We start from the raw sequence: 18,447 nt of genomic DNA, 5'->3' as shown, positions 1-18,447 counted from the left end.
ACCTCTGTTAGTTGAGGTCAGCCTGGTCTACACAGCTAGTCCCATTCCAGCCAGGACTACAGACAGGGGGAGACCCTGTCTCAGACATAAATAAGTAAAGTAAAACTAATGAGCTAAGGTAGGGAAGACAGACCAGGTGGTAAAGTGCTTGCCACCAAAGCACGGGGAACTGGATTTGAATCCTTGAACCTATGTAACAAGCCACATGTGTCCTATAGATGGTGAGGTGGGAAGGGGAGATAAAAGGATCCACAAAACTTCATGGCCAAGCGGGGCGGTAGTAGCGCACACCTTTAATCCCAGCACTTGGGAGGCAGAGCCAGGTGGATCTCTGTGAGTTCAAGGCCAGCCTGGTCTACAGAGAGAGATCCAGGACAGGCACCAAAACTACACAGAGAAACCCTGTCTCAAAAAACCAAAAACAAACTTCGTGGTCAGCCTTGCCTACTTGGTCAAGTTTCAGGCCAGTAAGAAACCCTGTCTCAAAGGAAATGTAGAAGGTGCCTGAAGAATGAATGACAGCCCAGATTTTCCTGAGTTCCACATACACGCACACAAACAAGGAGTACAGAGCTGCACGCCAAAGGATGCCAAGGCCCTGTCCTCCTTGAATGAGGCGCAGGACAACAGTGAACAGAAGGGATGTGGACTTCTCAGAGCTAACGTGCAAAAACAGTTCAGCTGGCCTCGATTCTCGAGTGTTCCTGGTCTGTAACTTGTCTACAGCATCCACAGTCATTGCACCTGAAGGGTTGAAAATGAGAGAAACACGACCATGCTTCTGCAGAATCCAGGCCAAGCAGAACATTGGGAACCCTATCGTTGGGGCTGGAGGTGGATGCAGCACTCTTCCAGCAAGTATGAGGGCCTGAGTTCAGATCCTTAGAACCCGTGCAGATGCCAGGTGGGTGTGGCGGCCGTCTAATCCCAGCACCCCACAGGCAGGCAAGGATCCCTGGAGCAAGATGATTTAGCTAGATGGGCATACCATTATGTTCTGGGTTCAGCTGAATATCCCTGCTTCAATACATAAACTCAGGAGAGATTCAGGAAGCCTTCCCACATAAACTTGGGCCTCTCAGAAAAATACACACACATGCACCTGCACACACATGCACCTGCACACACATGCACACACACACACACACACACACACAGAGAGAGAGAGAGAGAGAGAGAGAGAGTACATACCCACTGACATGCAAAGAAAGAAAAGCATTATCAACTTTGGATTGTATCTTAGACGTGTGATTTGTTTCCACACAAGAATAAATAAAATATGTATGGGAACACAGATAGCCGTTGAATCTTTTATATTGAGGGAAGTTTAGAGCACTGGCTGCTCTTGCAGAGAACCTGGGTTCAATTTCCAGCACCCACATGGTGGCTCACAGCCATCAGTAACTCCAGTTTCAGGGGATTTGATGCCCTCTTCTGATCTCCGTGGGCACCTGGCATGCATGTGGTGCACATACTAACATGCAGGGAAAACACTGAGACATATAAAATAAAATAAATAAATCTTTTTTAAAAATTTCTTCAAGTTTTAATCATATACAGTCATTAACAAGATGTATTTTTCCTAGGACCATTACTGCTCATTAGAGAATAAGTAATAAATTCCCAAGCAGAATGCACTCCCAACCCTCATTTCTGCATCTCAAAAAGGCATTCATTCACCAAGTGTGCAACGCTTTTTTAAAAAATAATTTAATGTCCTCGACTGCAAACGGGTGCTAACAACAGCATTGCCACGGCCTCTTGCTGGGAAGCCTCCACAGAAGCCGCTCCGTTCTGAGAGGCTGGGCCTGGGAGAAGTGACAAAAAAGTAAACTGAGAGCTGGAGAGATGGCTCAGAGGTTAAGAGCACTGGCTGCTCTTCCAGAGGTCCTGAGTTCAATTCCCAGCAGCCACATGGTGGCTCACAACCATCTGCAATGAGATTCAGTGCCCTCTTCTGGTGTGCAGGCATGCATGCAGGCAGAACACTGTATAAATAGTAAATGAATAAATCTAGAAAAAGAAGGAGGAGGAGGAGAAGTAGTGGTAGTGGTCGTGGTAGAGCAGTAAACTGAGTTTACATAGGGCGGACTTGCCAGAACAGGGCGTCAAGGTGTTACAGGGCTATGAAGAAAAACATTCCTAAAACTTGAGAGGCCGAGGCAGAAGGGTTGTGAGTTTGAAGCCAGCCTGAGCTACAACCTGGAATATACCTACCCCACACACCTGGTCCCCAAAGAGGAGAGGGATGAAGGAGCAACTTGGTGGCCTCGGGAACAGCAGCAGGGATGGTGGACTTGGCGGAGAATGAGAGGCTGAGCAGACTGACCAGGGGACGGGGCACTCTGGGTGGGGATGGAATGAAGGGAAGGAAGCCCAGAGCAGACGAGGGGGCGTGCCAGTGTGGAGAGAGGGCAGAGCTGTAGACGAGGCAGGAAGGCAGCCTCGGGAAAGAAGCTTTGCCACAAAAGCAACGAGACACAAATGGCTTTAGTAATTGAAATAAAAACTTTTAATTATGTTCTTAACCTCCCCCGCCCTGTTCTGCAGTTCTGAAGAGTACTTAGAGAACATGTGAAATATGGCCCTTAACAGACGTGGGGTACTCCACGGGCATCAGCAATGAAGCCAAGAGAGTAAGATGGAAATATGCTAAAGAGCCCAGCTCAAAGGCCATGACTAGAGACTGCGGCTTTGTGACGGAAGGTCCGAGAAAAAGGGTTAATTTCAGTGCTAAGAATGGCATGTTGGGAGACAAACAAGCACAAAGTATAATGATATATATAATATTTTACATGCATATTATGTATATATGTACATATACATGTACACACACACACACACACACACACACACACACACACACTGAACAAGCGAGAGAGACTACTACAGCAAGCCTGAGGACCAAGAAAAGCTAGACCAAGACAAGACATCTCTCTCAGTCATTCTCAGAGTGCAGTTGCTCAGGACACAGGGGAGGCAGAAGCAATACACAGGCGCTCCTGGAAAAGGAAATTCTCAAGCTTACCCCAAAGCTGTGTAGAGCAGTGGGGAGATGGTGCAGGGATACCCATGTTTTCAGGAGCCCCCAGCTGACTAGTGCACTCTAGGGGTTCAAATTTATCGGCTCAGCTAATGGGGGGAAGGAGTGTGAGCAAAACAAAAACAAAAAACCAGAGAGGAGCTTCCACAGTCTGATACACGCACGTTACAATGTAGTGTGTACAAGTGAAACACCTTCGCATAGACCACAGCTGAGGAACTCCCAGATTCTCAACAACAAACAACATTCCTCTGTGAGCTAACATCCTAACGCTGCGGCGACCCTTTAACACAGTTCCTCACGTTGTGGTGATCCCCCCAACCATAACATTATCTTCATTGCTACTTCCTAACTGTAATTTTACTACTCTTAGGAACAGGAATGTAAAGATCTGTGTTTCCTGATGGTCTTAGGGGATCCCTCTGAGAGGGTCGTTTGACCGCCCCCCGCCAGGGGTCACAACCCACAGGTTGAGTTGATCTAGGCAGTGGTTCCCCAAAGGCTTCCTACCTCCAGAATACAGCTGCACACTAAAATCTCAAACATTACAAATGTGAGGAAGATATTTTTTAAAAGATTTATCTGACTTATATTTACATGTGTATATATGCTTATCTGTATGGGGGTGCCACAGAAGCCAGAAGAGGGTGTCTGATCCCTGAAAACTGGCATTCACAGAGGGTTGTGAGTCACCAACCATGAGTGCTAAAAGCCAAGCCCAGGTCCTCTGCAAGAGCATCGAGTGTTCTTAACCACCGAGCCATCCCTCCAGCTCCCCAACATGGTAATTTACTAACTATGAGAGAGACTATACCACCACACTACCCCGTTCTGGTTTTTCTCCCCAGAATCCTTTCTCCCTATAGGCAGACAGTAAGCATCTGTGAGGCGGCCAGCTGTGATACAGGATCTCTGACTACAAAAGTCCCCTGGGTCAGGCTGAGGAACGAGGCTCAGGATGCAGTCTTGACCTGGGTCTAATTTAACTGCCTGAGGATCAAGCTAAACTATCACATGTCAAACTTCCTATGTAAGGCTGGTGTACCAGTGACAACGGCCAACCAAAGCATGGCAGGAAGGGAAAGTGGGAAACGCAGACTCACCAAGGAACAAAGGGAAGAGCCAGGCGCGGCAGCCCACGCCTTTAATACCAGCACTCTGGAGGCAGAGGCAGACAGACCTCTTCGAATTCCAGGGCTACACAGAAAGGGCCTGCTTGAAAAAATAAAATAAAAAAGGAAAGGCAAGGACCGCAGAATCAATACCTCATTTATAATCCAACCCAGACTCAGCCATCCTTACCGTGTATACACAAGTGTCACATCACATCCTTTAATTCAGAACTCTAAGTGATTTATTTTCATGACCACTGTGCATGCAACGTATGTTAAGGGCACTGCAGGCCTGGGCAGAACAAATTCCCTTTCTCCTCCCAACTGCGAAAACCCTGGTAAAACTCACATTCTTCTAGGATTTGTCCTTCCGACCCTTCCCAGTTTACACACAATTCTGGAGGTGGGAAATTTACCCAAACCTTTGTGGTCCCAATCCACAATGCTCTAAGGACACACCTGTCCTCCTGAGCCCCAGGAAGCTGATAGGAAGATCAATGAGTTAATGTTTGCCAAATACTTCGGGGTTCTGGGATGAAAGACAACATCAAGATTCAGGCCACCTGTGGCCAGCCAGCCTTGTTCTATGGCAAGCTGGCTCTGGGCTGGGGCTTCAGAGAAGGGACTGAAGGCTGCCGAGGACGTCTCTGTGGGCAGCTAGTTTCTGCATCCTTGCTAAACAGGCAGTGATCCCGACATCCTCTAATTAACCGGATCTCAGCATTCAAACTGCAAAGATCCTGCACAACACACTAGGCCCTTGTCACGGAGAAGAGCAGACAAACGAAGTCTTCTCCCTGCCTTCTTCCTGCGGTACTCCCTACTGCCTGGGGTACTGTGGACCCCCTTCAGTGTGGAGGGGCACACACAGCTGCCAGCCCACATGCTTGCTGTGAGCCAATAGTCCAAAGCAAAGTCAAGGACAAAGCTTATGTGTATGTTGGCACACATGTGGATTCAGGCTGCTGAGTAACAAAGAACACATTCATGGCCACATACGAGGCCGCCGACACACAAACGCCATCCTGCCCTGGTCTTTCAGGCCGTACATTATTCAGCATCACGCAGAAATCTCACGGATGCCCTGGCGAGCTATCTATTGCCGATGAAGAAACGGACAGTCAGAAAGGCTATGAAGTCGGCCCAACATCACACTTCTAAAGAGCAGCAGAGCTGGGCCAGCAAGATGGTTCAGTGGGTAAGGATGCTCACCACCAACCTTGACAATAGGAGTTTGATCCCTGATACCCAGATAGTGCAAAAAGACCCAACTCTGACTCCCACAAGCATGCCCCCCACACACATACACCATAAATAAATGTACAGGAAATTTTAAATGGCAGAGTTGGAATTCAAGGCTAGCTGTATTTCAGTCTCCCAAACACACACACACACACACACACACACACACACACACACACACACACATCCCACAAGGTTGCAGCTATTAGTCCCACCCACTCCTGGGACCATTCAATCAGCCCTTCTGAGGAGGAGGAGGGCAAATTAAATCCATTTAATCAGTCTGGGAGATCAGAAAGCTCATCTCAGACACACTTCCTCCCTACTGAAGGTTGATGTCTGTTTCCCTCCTTCGTTAATTGGCTAATTAAGTATTTCATCTTATCTCTTCTGCCTTACCTCCAACCAAGGGCCTAACAGTGTTCCAAGGCTCAGCATGCATTTGAAAACCACACACAGCACTAGGTAACCAGGCAATGAAAAGTTCAAATGCAGGAATGTGACCGAATTCTTCTTCAAAACCAGACACGACTCTGGAACCCAGGTGAGCTCAATTTGCTAGGAAGGAGTTGATATTTGCATCCCTATTGGGAACTTAATCCAGTAAGAAAGCATGTGCTAGGGAAATCCTCACAGTTCTAGACTTCTGCTGGTCCATGGAACGAGGAAGAATTCTCCTGAAAACTCTAAATTCTTTGTGGTGTTTCAACATTAAAATAGTTTCCCTAACTGGTGTTTCTCTCCCAGGTGGCCATGCAACATAATACACACGAACTTGAATAACTGTGGTACTATGAGATATGCACATCAACCTGGGGAACCTGGACAGATACCTGGGAAATGAAGGAAAGGGCTTCTTGGTACACACTTCCCTCGGGCCGGTCCCACACACACACACTTTCCAGACTTTCCATCATGGAACTGCTTGCTCTCAAGATCAGAGATAGGCTGGGAGAGAACCTTGAATTAACACCCCCGAATGGCAGGCAGCCACTCATTTGTGCCAGCCTGAGGTATCTGAAGGCTGGGGATCTGGTGGAGCAGTATCTTGGCCAGGAGCAGCCACTGGGAATACACAGGGAGAGCATCTCAGCCCAGGAAAAGGTCCCTCAGAGAGGTGATTGTAGACAACCTCTCCTGCATTGAGGAGCTTTTTCAGGCAGGATATGCTGGACCCTGCTTACAGGGAGGGATGGAAGGTTTCAGTCTCCACAGGTTCAGGAAAAGGAAAGTAAACTCCCACAAAAAAAAAAATAAAAATAAAAAAAATCAATGACTATTAAAAGTAGCGATCCTGAGACACATAGGCACATCCTCGAACTGTTTCTGCACATGCCAGCCATACACTCAGACTGGGTAAGAGGACATGTTATCCAGGTCCCGCTCAAGACAGCTGTTAGGAAGCTTGAGGGGGGCGGGGAGCGGAGCGCTGGCCTGGCGAGCATAAGGCCCTGACTGGGTTCTATCCCCAGCACCAAAGGGGAAGCAAAGCAAGCTGACACTTCTGAGACCCAAGCTGTTCTGCCCACGCCAAAAGCTCTCCAAGGACAAGGTTCTGTAGTGGGGTGGTCCTCACTGGGATACTGCGGTCCAGTGGATCAGTTAATAACAAACACACCTGCCACCTCACACATCTGTGTAGAAGGGACATCAGGAGAGGGAACATGTCCAAAGGGGAAGCTTCTGATCCTTGGAAGCTACTGGTGGTCACGGGAAGTGGGTAACAAACTTCCGGTTTCGTTTCTGCTGGGGTGGGGGCTAACTATACCAGAAACAGAACACCAACAGGCTCCTGCATGCCCCTCCGCACCAGGTCGTTACCCAAGACTTTCTGCACGCCCCCCCCCCCCGCCCTGCGCCTCCAGAGCGCGCCTCTGCGCCCCCAACTTGGCCCAAGCTTTTCCCTCCTCTGGAATGCAGTCTCCAACCACTCCCCGGTTGAGCATCATTCCCTTGACACAGGTAACCCCTTTCCTCCAGGGCCTGGCCTTCCCGGCTCTCACAGAAGCCTTCTCTCAGCACATGCTCCCATCGGCCCACAGGCCGCTGCTGACTCTTGTAGTGTGATCTCGTAGCAGAGTGGAAGCCTCAACGCTGGGTTTGTTGAATGAATGAGGGAGGGAGGGAATCCATTTCAAGAAATCAACATATTTTGGACACTCTGACCATACACTGATCCAGCGGTCTGAACATAACTCGCCTCCAGCAGGACCCGGTAACAGCCAATCCTCGGACCTACTAAAGTCAAAACCCCACAAACTGTAGATGGGGTGGGGCGACAAGAACTGAAGGGAGGAAGGCAAAGGGACGTAGTGACAGCGCACATCATCGCACATCATCGATCCCTCCAGAAAAGGTAGGAAACCCATCCGCAGAGATTCAACCCTAGACGTGAGGTCACGTGGGAAAGGAGCTGTTAACTCTCAGAACTCTCAAAGTTCGAGGTGGAGATCTGGTCTGAGGTGATGAGGCCGCAAATTTTCCCTGCGCGTCTGTCCGACCCCAGCGGGAGCCAAGAGATTTGAGAGTTTGGTAACACGGCTGGGGTATGGGGAAAGGGAACAAGGACCCCCTCCCAAATCCAGTCCCCACGAGAGGCACAGAGGCAAAGTTACCGCGCTGCGCTTCGTTCCCCTGCTCGAAAGCACGACAGCAACGTCTGCTCCCCAAGTGCCGCCCGGGCGGTCTGGGGACCTCCAGTTGCCCTCTGCCCTTCCCAGAACGCTCTCCCTCTCCACACGCAGAAAAGAACCACGAGCTAGAGGCGTATCTTGGCTGAACTACCGAGTCGCAGACCGCGCTCTCCTTGCAGCTCACTCCGGGTCGAGCGAGCGCTGCACGCGAAGAGAAGCCCAGCGGCTGGCCACCTGGAGCCGCGGCCGCGCACCCCGGCGTCCCCGGCGTCGAGCCCAAGTTGGCGCTGCCCTAGTATCTGCTCCCGCCCGCTGGCTTACCTGCTTACATGGCCCGGGCGTGCCCTGGGTGCCGCGCGGTGACCATTGGGGAGCCTGGGTCCCCACCACTGGCTTCCAGGAGCTGGCCAAGGAAGGGCACGGGGAGGGTTCCGCCGCGCCGGGAGCACCGAGGAAGAGAAAGGGCCAAGAACCTGAGCACCGCCGTCCCGCGCGAGGGGGCCGGGGCGATCCGAGAGGTGGGGCGCCGAAAGGGACCGCCAGCGGCCAAGTGGCGCCAGATGCTCCACGAGGACCAGCTCTGGGGACGAGACGGCTGAGCCGCAGAGCGCAGCGAGCTTGGCCCGGACCCGCGGCCGCGGCGCTGGGCAGCGGGGAGAAGTTGTGCAGAACTTGAGCCGCCGGGAGAGCCCGAGTGCCAGGAAGCGCGAGCGGCCGGGAGGGCGGAGGAAGGGGCCGGGTGGGAGGGGACGAGCAGGCGCCGCTGGCCGGGCTCCCCCGCCCCGGGCTGGGCTCTGCTGCTCTGGGGGCCAGGAGGCGGGGAGTGCGCGGGGCGCTCTCTGGGCGGGCTAGGAATGCGACTGGGGAGGGCGCGCGCCAGCCTCGGGGACGCGCACCCAGCGCTGAAAAGTGGAGCCCGGGCTCCCCCGCTGCGGGCGCACGGTCCCCGGGGACGTCACAGCGCTGGAATCCGAGGAATGCCGGGCTGCCCGAGCTCCTTCGGCAGACCGGGCAGAAGTCGTGCACTTTTAATGGGCTAGCTTTGGAGCGTGTCTTCCTTCCAAGGTGGGGGGCTGTGGACGGAAGGAAAGTGCCTGGAGTAAGACAGAAGTGGAGAGGGGGTGGCGACCCAAGGCAACCCAGCTGTGCGACGCTCCGGGGGCGGATGGGAAAACGGAAAGGAAAGGACCGTCCCTCCTAGATTTCCGTAGGCAGCTAAGGGGTGGGACGCTGGAGCTAGAACAGGCCATTTATTTGGGGGAGGTCTTGCCGCCACCGCCCAGGGGACACAGGACAGGACAAAATAGAGTGGCCTCCTTGAGCAGGCAATCTAGGAGCCCTGCTCAGAATCCCAGGATCTTGTGAGCTAGACTTAGCTCCGGTCCTCCCACCCCACCCCCACGGCCAGCCAGCCTTTGTGTGCCGGGAGTTGGAATATGTGGTTTTCCCGGTTTGTTCCATGCCACGGAGGGGCCCCACCCCGCCTGGGCACTGGGAGGGAACTGCCTTAGCACTTTCGGAGGTGGGGTTACTGAGGCGCAGCCGGTATAATGGAAAAAGCACTCAGCCGGGCAGGGGAACCTGTATTAGGCCCCCGCTGAGTTGCTGACCCAGTGCTTGACTCAGGAGGATCCCAGCCCCCCACCCCTGATCCTTGGTTTTGGTAGTTGTTGAAATGAAAGGGGCCGCCTGTATTTCTAGTGTTTGTGTGGCTTGGCATCTGTTCTTCTTCTGAAGTCTCAAGCCCAGTCCTTCCAAAGACCCTGAAGTCCTTGTCACAGAAGATTGCGTCAAATTACTTTACTGTACAGGCAAGGGATTCTGAACTTCCAGGCCTTACTCCATCCTGGTGGCCCACGCCACACTCTGGAGGCAGAGACAGGAAAATTACAAGCTGAAGGCTGGCCTGGACTACATAGCAAGACCCTACCTCAAAACAAGAAAGAAAAGTATTAAATCTCTTGTGCCCAGAGGGCGAATCTGTAATAAGTGCCTTCTGAGCATTTACCTGTCTGCAGGACCAAGAAGAATTAGAGAGAGAGGGCCAGAGGGGGACGAAATGGGATGATGGATGGAAGGGTCAGTTTTTCAGAATGTCAAAGAGATCACTGTAGGGGTCTGGTGAGTTTCCAACCAGTCTTCTGAAGGGCTTCTCTTTGTGGTTGCAAGTGTGGGCAATATTCCACACAGCCATGCATACCATCAGCATCCCTGAGAGAAGGCTGAGCAAACAGGAAGAAAGGACCTGTCTCACCAAGGAACACACGCTGCTGAAATGGGATCAAGACAGAGTCTGCACAGGAGCTGACTTAACCTCAGAATCTTGACTGAAACGGGATTGGGCTCACCGGTAAGATGCCTAAAGGCTGTCAGGGGCAGGCTGGCTGTGCCCTTCTGGGACACAGGAGGCCCTTGGCATCTTTTCACAGTGGAAAGTAAGTGGCGCATGGATGTCGTGGCTCTCAAGACACTCAAAACGCTGAGCACAGCCCCCGAGGCCACCGTGGTCTAGAAGAAAGAGCAAAGGATTTTCGAGCAGATACAAAAACTGGATTCCATCTGTGACCAGCCATGTGACCCTGAGCAAGCTTGAGTTCATTTTGCCAGTGGAGTGTGACATCAAGGCCTGAGTTTGGTTGGATTAGCTGAGTCTTGGGCTGCCACCCTGTCTGAGCTTGCTTGAGTGTCTCCTCCAGACACAGGTATGTTTGTGGAGGAAGCGAGGCAGAGCCAGAGCTGGAACAGCTGCCTGCATGCTGCCTTGAGACCAGCGCGGATGCTGGGAGTCCAGTGAGTGAACGTTGGTGCCTTTGCAGCTCTAAGTAAAGCCAAGGCTGAGCACTAGCCCTCTGCACTTGTTTTTAATTTTTAAATCAACTTATTCCTAAAAGTAAAAGTCATTATTAATTTTAAGGACCTATCAAGTGTGACTGGTTGGCTTTATATTGGGTCATAGGAAGACAATACAAATAAGAACTGTTTCAGTTTTATACACAGACACAGAAAGAGAGAGAAACTGACTATTTAATGACTTGGATGTTGTACTTTGGTTCTCGTGTACGCTAGACATATGCTGACCCACTGAGATATAACTCTTTGTAACAAGAAAACACAATGTGAGCCTGAGGTTTCAGTACATAGTGCTTGCATGCCCAGTACTGGGAGAGGTTTGGGAAATCTGGCACATTGCCCACATTTATAATCCCAGCACTCAGGAAACAGAGTCAGGACAACCTCCATGAGTTTGAGGCCAGTGAGCTCAAAGCCATCCTGGGCTAAGTAGACCCCATCTCAAAAACACACACAAAAAGCAGAATGCTTGGTGCAGAAACATGAGGACCTGAGTTCAGATCCTAGCACTCCTCATAGCTGAGCATGGTTTCCCCTGTGCCTGTAACCCAGCACTGCTGGAAGCAGGGAATGAGCAGTGCTTTCCTGGCTGCCAGCCTAGTCGAAAAAAGGAGGGAGGGAGGGAGAGAAGGAGGGAGGAGGGAAGGAAAAAGAAAAGAAAGAGAGACAGAAAACTGTCCTGAGCTCCATGAACTGCAGTTCAGGGAGAGACCCAGCTCAAAAGAATAAGATGGAGGGTAGAGGATGTAGTCAGAAGTTTTCCTGTGTCCCACCCGGTCTGCAGCTGCTCAGACCCAAGTAAACACACAGAGGCTTATATTACTTACAAATGGTATGGCCTAATGGCTCAGGCTTCTTGATAGCTAGCTCTTATAACTTAACCCACTTCTATTTATCTATAAGTTGCCACATGGCTATGGCTTACCGGTACTTTCGCATCTTGCTTCTCCTGGTGGTGCTGGTGTCTCTCTAGATTCTGCCTTTCTCTTTCCTGTCTGTCTCTTGAATTTCCCACCTGCCTCTAAGGTGCCTTGCCATAGGCCAATGCAGCTTTATTTATTAACCAATGGGAACAACATATATTCACATCATACAGAAAGACATCCCCCAGCAAGAGGAGGATGCCCAATGCCTGACTCTGGGCTCTGTGCACATGCACCACACACACACACACACACACACACACACACACACACACACACACATACACCACTCACTCATATACACAAAGAACACAACTTGAAGTAACTAAAAAGAAACCAGAAGCCTATCTATTTCTCTCTCTCTCCAAAATAAGCCAAATACATTCTCTCACCCCTCCGTGTGTGTGTGTGTGTGTGTGTGTGTGTGTGTGTGTGTAAACAAACACACCTTTAGGCAAGTCTGCACTCTGCCATTTCCTCAGGGTGCAGGAGTCGGACAGAACTTAAAGTAATGAGCCTCATGTTTAAAGTTTTACAATTTTAGGAACTTGTGGATATTAACTCTTGAAAGTAATATATCTCCTTGTTCTAAGCTTGACTCTAACTATAAATACAGGATGCCAAGCAGAATCTCAGGGCCCTCCACCATTCCACCCACCTCCAATATGTTCTTCTCATTAATGTGTTACTTTTACATCTTCAAAGACACTGAAGTCCCTGAAAGCAGAACAAGCTCTGGAGATGGCTCAGTCAGAAAGGCGCTTGATGTGCAAGAGCTGACTTTGGTTCCAGCACTCAGGTAAAAAGCCAGACATGGTGGTGCTCAGCTGCAGTCTGGGAAGTGCTGTGGGATGTCTTTCTGTATGCTGTGAAGGTGTCGCTCTGATTGATTAATAAATAAAATGCTGATTTGGACAGTAGCCAGGCAGGAAGTATAGTGTAGGCAGGATAAGGAGAAAGGAGAATTCTGGGAAGTGGGAGGATGAGTCAGGAGATGCATGAGAAGATGTAAAGTACTGGTAAGCCACAAGCCACGTGGCAACTTATAGATTAATAGAAATGAGTTAATTTAAGATATAAGAACTAGATAACAAGAAGCCTGCCACGGCCATACAGTTATAAGTAATATAAGTCTCTGTGTGTTTACTTGGTTGGGTCTGAGTGGCTGTAGGAGCCGGGCAGACACAGGAATACTCCAGCTACAAGGAGGCTGACACAGGAAGATCCCAACTGTCAAAGTAGTGAGGTCCAGGATCAATGAAAGACCTCCTCAAAGAATAAGATGGAGAGTGACAGAGGAAGACAGCTGGTGTCAACCTCTGGCTCCCACATGTGCATGCACCTGTACACACATACACACAAACATGTACACACACAATAAACACATCCTGTTTTTGTTTTGTTTTGTTTTTTGTTTTTTCGAGATAGGGTTTCTCTGTGTAGTTTTGATGCCTGTCTTGGATCTCTCTCTGTAGACCAGGCTGGCCTCAAACTCACAGAGATCAGCCTGGCTCTGCCTCCCAAGTGCTGGGATTAAAGGCAGGTGCCACTGCCACTGGCCCATTTTTTTTTTTTTTTTAAAAAAAAAAACAGCAGAGTAGGCTGGCTTTATTTGAAAAATTCTGATGGTCTGTAGGGGCTGTCTATACATTTTGAAGTTTTTCAGAGGAGGAGGGCTTTGTTAATACCTTGCTTTCTTTTCCTGCTGTTTATAGGACATCTGTGAGCACACGTTAGTGTGCATCATATTTTACACTGGATGTAACTGAGCTACAACCAGAATTCAGTAAAAAGCAGAAAACTTAAGATATATGAGGCTCAAACACCTCTCATGCATGTGACTTCAACCAAAGTCCAGGTAAAGTGTCTACCACTGCAGGAAATTCCCTTGTATGGCTTCCCAGTCACTATGTCCCCTCTGGGCTGACTTCTGCTCTATGCACATGTCTTGTTAATTCTCAGACTTCATGCCAATGAACTCAAGCAGTGTTCACATATCATCTAGATGGGGAAGCTGGCTTCTTTGGCTCACTGTGTGTTAGGAGTTCATCTATCTCCCTGCACAGCCGAATACATTCCATGGTGTGAACTGTATCACGCTGTGTTTGCCCATTCTATTGATCTAGTGAGCAGGTGTATTTTGGAAACACTTCTCAAGTGATTCTGCTGTGCTTGGGTTGCAGGTCAGAGCCACTGGCTTACAGCAAAAATATAAGATAAGCCTAGACTATTGACACCTGCAAAAAGTGGTAAACAACAGAGCACTTAGGAATGCTTTGATGGAGCTGGGAGATAGCTCATTCAGTAAAGTGAGTTCAAAACCCCAGACCTATGTTTTGTTTTACTTTGTTTTGTTTTTTGTTTGTTTGTTTAAAGGCTGGCATGATGGCACACACTTGGAATCCCAGCACTGAAGAAGCACAGACAAGTAGATGGATTCCTGGGTCTTTCTGGCCAGCCAGTACAGCCTATTCAACAAGCTCTAGGCCACAAAGACCCTGTCTCAAAAACAAAATGAAAGGTACCTGAGGAGCAATGTTCAGGGTTATCCTCATATGAATACAAGTGCACCCCCACACACATACACACCCAAAAGAATGTTGTAACTGTGGAGTGTGCGGTCTTAGTTTTATTTGTTTGTTTATTTTCCCTGTTGCTGTGATAAAATGCCCCAACAAAAGCAACTCGCAGTGGGGAGGAAACTGGACCGTGAACTTCTGGCTATCTGGTGATTTTTTTTTTTAAAGTGGTGTAATTGTTTGTGAAGAGCTGCCTCATACAACTACCCATGCATCTCAGGTCTATCCCAGAAGCCGACATAGACTACATACAGTATAGTATATGGACACATAGTACGGCAGAGTGTGGCACAACACCACCCAGAGACTGTGCCACAGTGGGCGAGAACCAGTGACCTCTGCCTTTAGAGATGGCTCCCTAGCATCCGTTCTCGGAAAACCATTGCTGACACAGGAGATGGAGATTCCTTCTTCCCTCCTGGTGGCATCTTGGAGGACTTTCAGTTTGCGAATGATAGTATAGTCAGCCTATGATGTTCATCCTCCCCCTAGGCCAGCATGGCCAGGAAGTCACTGTCCTCAATCACTGTCAAAGTGGAGTGATACGAGACTTTTGTGGAGCCATAGCTTTATGCTTTGAATGTGAAATGTCACCTCCACAGCTTATCTGTTGGCACACTACTCCCCAGCTGGGGGCAATGTCTGTCGGGTTGTGCGACCTTTGGAATGTGGGTCCTCACTGAAGGAAGTGGGTAATTGGGGGTAGGTCTTGAGAGTCACCCCCAGTTCTCTGTGCGTCCTGGAGCAGTACAACCAACAGCTACTGAACGCTTCATCTTCCTCTGCCACAAACAGCAGCCGTGCTGGATATTTCCAAGAGGGACACCTCCTCTGAACGGTGAAGGAAAATTCACCCTCCTTCCTTGGAGTTGTTTCAGCCAGGTATTGCTACAGAAGCAAGAAAAGCAATGACCACACACAGGTGAGGTGAAAGTAGAAAGCGCGTATTCCGTGTCCTCTCTAGTCCACCTCCCATGGAAGCTAAGCGTGTGGTCCACTCTTGTCACCCATGCTTCCCTCTTGTTCTAAGGTCTCAGAACCCGTTCCAGATGCTCCCACCACCACCTCTGGCCACCTCTCCATCTCGTTTCTCTTTCCTTTTCCCAGGTCTCAGATGAAGCCTCCCTATTTTCCAATGTACTGTCCCTTAAAATGAAGCACTGGAGAGAGGCCCTTCTCTGTGCATGCCAACCTAGGCCTTGTAAAGGTGCGTTATTTCTCTTACGTCCTTCTGGAGAGAATGTCAAAGATGTTTGGTTGTATGTTTTTGAGCTGGAAAGGACAGATGGAGCCATCCTCCTGTCTGGGGGGCTGGGCTGGCTCCTTGGGCATCTGTGAATGACCATGTATGCAAGGATATCAGTGTCCCTACATCAAAGAGGTAGTCTCACCATAGGAGCAGCACTGATTTTTCCAATAAAAATGTACAAGATTCAGCTAATTATTTACTTTTGAAAAATTCCAATGATATAAACATATGCTGAACAATAGACCATAAGACATGCACCATTATTATTATTATTATTATTATTATTATTACATACCTTATTGATACTACCAGGAAAATTTAAAAGAAATACAACCTAGGCACAATGAAATATTTTAGTCTATGTATTTGTATATATCGTTACTATTTTCTACTAATTTTACCTTAGACCATGCACACTGACTCATCACAGTCCCGACTCTGTCTGCTGATGTTCCACTTCCATAGGCTCCAGCTCTGCCTTCTAGCCTTTCTATGCTTGGCAGAAATAGTCCATGGCTCTTCCAACACACACACACCTTACATGTCTTCCTGCTCCTGGGCCCACCTGTCACTGTGACCTTGCAGGGACAATTGTCAATGGAGAGCTTACCCCACGGGCTGCAGAAGCACATGCATTATCCAGAAAGGGTGGTTCACAGCTGAGAGCTCTTCTGCAAGAGAGTCTTGGTTTCCATTTCATCAGATTGGACTGTCATCGTGGAATAATCACTTAAAAAACGGAACCCATAGTTATTTACATCAGTTGTTAAAAGATCTGGTAGGCAAGGGAAATGGATTCAGTAACAGTTGCCTTGATTTACCAAGACCAAAAGCCCATTTCAGTTTGTGTTGTTTGCTTTCGGTCTTGTTTTTGACACTGCCTTCCTATGTAGCCCTTGCGGGCCTGGACTCTACAGAAAACAGACTGGTCTTGGACTCACCTAGATCCACTTGTCCCTGCCCTTCAGGTGCTGGGGTTAAAGGTGTGTGCCACCACCTTCAGTTCCCATCTCAAGTGTTTGTAGGGGGAGAAAAGAACAAGTCACAGAAGGGTGGGGGCCTGGAGATATTGTTCAGTGCTAAGTGCTTATTTAGTATGCAAATTAGACTCTGGGTTCTGCAAGAGAAAGGGAGGGAGAGAGAGGGAAGGGAAACGGGGCCAGAGACCCATGGGAACTCCTCTTTCTTCTCTGGCTGGGAATGCCGTCTTCTACTTTGGTCCATACCCAGGCTAATACCCATGCAAGCCTAAAAAACGAAGTCCAAATTTCTCAAAGCTCAGTTTCCTTATCTACAAGAGGGGAATACCAAAGTGTGTGCTCACTGTTTTGTATTGTAACTCACTCATCAGCATGTGCAAAGCCCTTAGTAACACACCTGGTTCTCCTTATATCACCTAATATCATCACCAGTCTAATTATGTCTTTATGGAATGGAGGGGAACCAAACCTCACATCTACGTTTCCAATAAAAGAATCAGGCTGAGTCATCAGCCCAGGGTGGGAAGGAAGGCTGTCATAAACAGGAGAGGGGCCTGGGAGACTGAAACCACGCCCATACAGAAAAGGAAAACCGTGTTAGCAAAAGGAAAGGCTTGGTGAATCTCTCTGTTCATTTATGTCCACAGCACTACCAGGACAGACCTGGCTTTTCCCTCTAGCAAGGGCAGTGTTGCTAGGCTAGAGGGACGCACAGAGGGCTGTTAAGGAGACCAGTGGCCACTGAGCACTTCATGCTCTAGGGACAGGGATGCTTTCTGTCACAGCATTCCAGGGCTGTGGACTGAACTGTGTCCCTCCCAGATTCCTGTGTTGATGCCTTTAATCCCCAGCAAGACTTATTTAGATGTATTCTTTAAGAAGATAATTAAGGTTAAGTTGAGGTCAGAAGACAAGGGCCCCTGAGTCAGTGGGACTCGCTGTCTTTACAAAAGTGGTTTTCTTGTATCCACGCGGAGGGAAGACAGGCAAGGACGTCAGAAGAGGTCACCTGAGAGCCAAGGAGAGGACTCACCGGAAATGAGAGCTGGTAGCAGGATGGTGTGTGTGTGTGTGTGTGTGTGTGTGTGTGTGTGTGTGTGTGTGTGTGTGTGTTGCGTATGTTTGTGGTGTATGTGGGGTGTGTGTGTGTGTGTGTTGTGTATGTTTGTGGTGTATGTGGTGTGTGTGTGTGGTGTATATGTTTGTGATGTATGTGGTGTATGTGGTATGTGTGTGTGTGTGTGTGTTTGTGTGTGTGTGTATGCATGAGCAGTGTTAGTATGTATGTGCTATGTGTGTCTGCATGAATGTGAGGGCCAGACGTCAGTATTAGGGGATGAGGCATCTTCCTGATCAGCCTAATATTTCTTGAGACAGGGCTCCTGTGGTTGTTATTTGAGACAAGTTTTCCCTGTGTAGCCCTGGCTGCCCTGAAACTCACTCTGTAGATCAGGCTGGCCTTGAACTCACAGAGATCTGGATGCCTGCCTCTGCCTCCTGAGTGCTGGGGTCAAAGACAGCCCCTCTTATTGAGAACTGAGGCTTGCTGATCCCACTAGACTGGCTGCCCAGGAAGCCCTCGTGATTTTCCTCACTGTTTCCTTAACAGTTGAATTATGTATGGCACACACCTCTGCACCTAGCTCTTACATGGTGCTGAGGACAGAATGGTTTATGGTTGCCAGTGATCTCCCCACACAGCACTATTTTTGTTGTTGCTGTTGTTTGTTTGTTTGTTTGTTTGTTTGTTTGTTTGTTTGAGACAGAGTATCTCTGTGTAGCCTGGCTGTCCCAGAACTCACTCTATAATCCAGGCTGGCCTCGAACTCACAGAGA

General features: G+C 49.2%; 1 protein-coding gene and 2 long non-coding RNA genes across 3 annotated transcripts in view; 1 reads left to right on the top strand and 2 right to left on the bottom strand.

Moving 5' to 3' along the window:
- Positions 1-8,493, bottom strand: part of Ptpn14 (protein tyrosine phosphatase non-receptor type 14) — a 146,658-nt gene extending 138,165 nt beyond the window's left edge. The window contains exon 1 of the mRNA XM_006972081.4: positions 8,352-8,493. The gene's annotated coding sequence lies outside the window, so the exon portion shown is untranslated. The remainder of the gene's footprint in view (positions 1-8,351) is intronic.
- Positions 8,494-8,895: 402 nt separating this feature from the next.
- Positions 8,896-18,300, top strand: LOC121821394 (uncharacterized). Its single transcript, XR_013043495.1, has 4 exons — positions 8,896-12,602; positions 13,519-13,661; positions 14,180-14,324; positions 15,490-18,300. It is a non-coding gene; the product is annotated as an uncharacterized LOC121821394 (long non-coding RNA).
- LOC143267864 (uncharacterized) lies at positions 14,526-16,148 on the bottom strand. Its single transcript, XR_013043496.1, has 3 exons — positions 16,033-16,148; positions 15,608-15,714; positions 14,526-15,270 (listed from the first exon to the last, which is right to left on the bottom strand). It is a non-coding gene; the product is annotated as an uncharacterized LOC143267864 (long non-coding RNA).
- Positions 18,301-18,447: the final 147 nt, after the last annotated feature.

This window comes from Peromyscus maniculatus, chromosome 11, assembly GCF_049852395.1.
Source record: "Peromyscus maniculatus bairdii isolate BWxNUB_F1_BW_parent chromosome 11, HU_Pman_BW_mat_3.1, whole genome shotgun sequence".
Taxonomy (NCBI): domain Eukaryota; kingdom Metazoa; phylum Chordata; class Mammalia; order Rodentia; family Cricetidae; genus Peromyscus; species Peromyscus maniculatus.
The sequence above is the reverse complement of the archived record's forward strand: the minus strand, read 5'-3'. Positions and strand labels throughout refer to the sequence as shown.